This window comes from Coregonus lavaretus, assembly GCF_964263955.1.
Source record: "Coregonus lavaretus genome assembly, chromosome: 25".
NCBI classification, from domain to species: Eukaryota; Metazoa; Chordata; class Actinopteri; order Salmoniformes; family Salmonidae; genus Coregonus; species Coregonus lavaretus.
The window spans coordinates 40,262,554-40,267,553 of record NC_140012.1 but is presented as its reverse complement, the minus strand read 5'-3'; the positions used below and the strand labels follow the sequence as shown (position 1 = coordinate 40,267,553).

The following is a 5,000-nucleotide window of genomic DNA, read 5'->3' as shown; positions in this document are numbered from 1 at the left end:
GGCGCCCTGAAGCCTTCTTCACAACAATTGAACCTCTCTCCTTGAAGTTCTTGAAGATCCGATAAATGGTTGATTTAGGTGCAATCTTATTAGCAGCAATATCCTTGCCTGTGAAGCCCTTTTTGTGCAAAGCAATGATGACAGCACGTGTTTCCTTGCAGGTAACCATGGTTAACAGAGGAAGAACAATGATTTCAAGCACCACCCTCCTTTTAAAGCTTCCAGTCTGTTATTCTAACTCAATCAGCATGACAGAGTGATCTACAGCCTTGTCCTCGTCAACACTCTCACCTGTGTTAACGAGAGAATCACTGACATGATGTCAGCTGGTCCTTTTGTGGCAGGGCTGAAATGCAGTGGAAATGTTTTTTTGGGATTAAGTTCATTTTCATGGCAAAGAGGGACTTTGCAATTCATTGCAATTCATCTGATCACTCTTCATAACATTCTGGGGTATATGCAAATTGCCATCATAAAAACTGAGGCAGCAGACTTTGTGAAAATTAATATTTGTGTCATTCTCAAAACTTTTGACCACGACTGTACATGAGGCTTTGGCAAAGTGTATGTAGCATAATTATCTACTGTCAGATTCAAATACACACTGCTGCCTGTTTAATGCCTGTCTCGCTGTCTCACACATTACAGTTTTTCTCCATTGGTTTGGCTCATTTCTTGAAACAGAAATTACATTCTCAAAACTCTAAGATCATTTGGCAAAACAGTCTTACAGTTCAGCACAACACTATAGCTCACTTGCAAAAGCTCATATCTCTCCTAAAACTGTTCACTCATGCTTCAAAACTAAATTCCTTTCCCATATAAGGAGTCAGTGCCACGAAAATGGCAAAGATCCTTCTCAATTGCTTTGGCTCATTTCTTGAAACAGACCGGACGTTCTCAACACTCTTGGTGCTTTAGCCAAAATAACGTGGATGGTTCGGCACAACACCATGGTTCACCTGCAAAAGCTCATACCTCTCCCAAAACAGTTCACGCATGTGTCAAAACTAAATTTCCTTCTCATTTAAACAGTCAGTGCCCCCAAAATGCTTCGTCCCTTTGGCATTGTGTAAGCACTGCAAGTCAAAATGTTTAGATGTTTTGTCACTATGGCAGAGGACCATTGAAATATCCCTCATGTCCACCTTTCAGTCTTAGCCCAGTCCTTCATTGACAATGGTTACTGTACTGTTTTTTGTCTAGCTAACAGAATACAATTGTGTATAAAACTGAAAAAAATAAATAGGATTTTAGGGTAAGAGTAGCCTCCAAGGTTTGACATCACACATTGCACTCATACTGCCAAGGAAATTGTAACCATTATCATTCACACACATAAAGTAACTTCCATACATCAGAGTAAAAAGAAAATGTATACAGCATAATATACTGTAATATAAACACACAAACAAAAAACAATGAAAATTATATGCAGCCTACAGTGCTGTAAATAAAGCTGGAGTTTCACAACTAACAGTTCTTCACTGGTCGCTGTCCTCACCCTCCTGGCCATCCACACGCTGCTGTCTGTCTGGCCACAGATTCTCGTCCACATCACAGCGTATATTCTCCCTTGCGATGCAACGAGGGAAGAAACGGCGTGCATGTCGCAACCATCCCCTACACTGATCTGCTGTAATATCCTCACACGCAGCGTCCATTGCATGGAGCAGGGACCTCTGATCTTGAGCCCGATGCTCATACACTCTCCACCTCCAAGCGGAGAAATACTCCTCAATAGGATTGAGGAAAGGAGAGTAAGGTGGTAGGAACACCATGACCATCCTTGGATGAGTAGTGAACCAGGCCCTGATGAGCGGGCCACGGTGGAAATTCACATTGTCCCATACAATGACATATTGTGGTAGGTGAGGCCCTACGAGACCGCTCTCATTTTCAGGGATCAAATCAACATGAAGGCGGTCCAAGAAGATGAGGAGCTTCTGTGTATTGTATGGGCCAAGACTGGGGATGTGAGTGGCCACACCATTCTCCGATATGGCAGCACACATAGTTATATTGCCCCCTCGCTGGCCTGGGACATCCACCATGGCCCGGTGGCCAATAATATTACGGCCACGTCTTCGGCCCTTGGCCAGGTTGAAGCCAGCTTCATCCACAAACACGAGGATGTGATGGGTCTCGTTTCCTTCCAATGCCATTATTCTCTACAATAGCGTAAAAAAAGAAAACATCAAATCAGTCATACAGAAGAGTCATACACTACAGTTACAGACAATTACATAGGAATGTTCTATGTTCTCCACAAGTTCAATATACTACTGGCCACTACTCCAGTGGTTCCAAACCTGGGGTACATGTACCCCTATGCAGAGGTACTACAGGGGGTATTTGACAGAAAGGGGAGGGGGGAAATCATCAATGACTAGACTTACTGAAATGTTACAGTAAAACCCACAGTATTAGATAGATTTACATGGGAGGCACTAATTGCAGCTCTTTGACCCCTTTTCTTATTGTATGTTATATTCTTCAAAATAAGGATTATAATGATAATTGCATCATACAGTAAGCTGCAGTTTTTAGGCGAAATGTTGAAGTCAGATAAATCAAATACTTCCATACCTGGATTACCTGGATACACAAATCAGGTAAAGTGGGTACTGAAGCCAAAAAAGTTTGGGAACCACTGCTTAATTGTAAAAATGTTATAATGATGGACAACCAGTAACTGACTTACATGTACATACTGGTACCGCAGCTCTTTCACTCTATCAGAGTTCCTCTCAAATGGTACCCTGTAAATTTGCTTCATTGTCATCTGATGCTTCTTCAATATCTGGTCTATTGTGGAGATGCTTATAGAGTTGACATTTTGGAATATGGCATTGTCTTGTAGGATTGCAGCGCGGATCTGTCTCAATGTGATGGCATTATTTGCCATCACCATGTTACAGATCTCTTGTTCTTGTTGTTCATTGAGAAGTTTTCCTCTGCCACCTGTGCAAGGTTGTCGTCCAATCCTAGATATAGAAGTCAAAGGACAACACTCCATTCGTAATGTATACCTTATGTATTCCTTACAGAATGAGTTACCTATGTAATTGTATTGTTGTTTTACTTACAGTAACTTTACCACAATTCTAATGCATCACTGCACAGTGACTGGAATACTACTGTAAACTGTATCATCAATACTGTAGAAAATAAACTATTCCATAGTTTATTTTCTCCAATGTTTTTCTTGTCATTTTTAGTATCATAACATCCCATTGAGGTAAGATATTACTGTAGGCCTATCACACACACACACTAAATGAATAGGTAAATATGTAAATAAATATATTTCTTGCTCTATGCACAGTGTCCTGTCCTATACAACATATAATTCCATCATTGACTGACTACATACCTGTTTTCCCTGCGAAAGGTTTGGATGATGGAGGAGACTGTTGAGCGAGGCACATTAGGCTGCACTCGGCGACCTGCCTCCGCCATTGTGAGGCCATGGTTGATGACATGGTCTATAATTGTGGCCCGAATTTCATCCGGGACAGCATGGTGTCTTCGTGCTCCTCGGCCTCTTCCCCCTATTCCACCACCACGCACCCTTACTCCTCCTCCTCCTCTTCTTCTTCCTCTTCCTCGAGCAGGCAGTTGCCCTTGTTCATTTACTTGGCCAGGTGCCTCCATGTTCAGAAATTGTACTGGTCCTGCATGGTCAAGCTCTTTACATACATGTTTGGCAGCATTCACAGTCATGGACAGCACCTGTCAGGTAACTAAACATACTGTTTGATTGGTCATCTGAGATGTGTGAAACTCCTCCTTCGTTAGTCAAGTTCTAGTTTCACCTGACTGTCAATTGCTGTAATAAATTTATCAAATGTTCCAAGGGATTCATATATGGTATTCATGGTATTATGTTCTTGACTAATTTTGACAATTGAACAGACTATTGTGCATGTGATGACTTATACAATGAAATGACGCTGACACGTTTTGGAGCGAACAACCATTAGACTGAGAATCAACAATCAGTTTAGATCAACAAGATCTATTCACTTGGAAATTGTGCTAAATGTAGGCTACCTGTACTTAATCATTTGCAAAGATGTACTGAGACATTGAGACATGTACTTAGACATTTGCAATTTGATGAAATGAATGAGAAATTCAATTCTGTTGTGAACAATTGCCAAGTGGTTTGGAGGTTTGTCCATGTAGTTTTGAGAATGTAATTTCTGTTTCAAGAAATGAGCCAAACCAATGGAGAAAAACTGTAACACGAGAGAGCGAGAGAGAGAGAGATAGAGAGAGAGAGAGAGCGCGAATACAGAGAGAGAAGACATAGAGAGAAAGAGAGAGAGAAAGAGAGAGAGAAAGATAGAGAGATGGCGTGAGAAGAAAGTCTGTCTGACTGCAGTGTTTTTCTGAGTAAAAACACAGTCCAATGTTTCCCTTTGTTTCTGACTTAACACTTTCCAATGTATCTAGGATCTAGGACCGCAGCACAGCTGACTAGCGCCCAGGAACTCTGCTAGCTGCAGCCAAGGAGCATTACACACATACTTCTACCCATTCCTCCCAGCCCAGACCCATAGAAATCAGATCTGATATTACTCAAACACACACACACACACACACACACACACACACACACACACATACACACACACACACACACACACACACACATATATACAGTCAATGTAACATAATACTGTAGGTAGATTAGTGTCCCAGTAGAGAATGTGTGTAATGTGGTGAATGTTAGCTGACAACATCAGAGGTGTAAACAGCAAGCTGGCATTCCTCTGAGTTAAAGATACTTTCCAGTACTTTTGTATACTTTTTAGCCAGTAGTTCTGAAAGCGCTCACGAGCCAAAACTGGTCCCCGAAAATTGCGTAGTACGTCACATATGTGCAGATATGTGCACCACGTCATTGCTCTCTCTCTCGGTCTGCTTTGTGTCCCTCTTGCTAGCTGTCACTCAAATGGCAAGGGGCTGAAGCTCATTGGCTAGAACTCGAA

General features: G+C 41.7%; 1 protein-coding gene across 1 annotated transcript in view; it reads right to left on the bottom strand.

The window, feature by feature from the left end:
• LOC311100913 (ankyrin repeat and fibronectin type-III domain-containing protein 1-like) overlaps nucleotides 1-5,000 on the bottom strand; it is a gene marked incomplete at both ends in the record, with an annotated part of 97,873 nt that overhangs the window by 39,787 nt on the left and 53,086 nt on the right. The gene's annotated exons all lie outside the window — the stretch shown is intronic.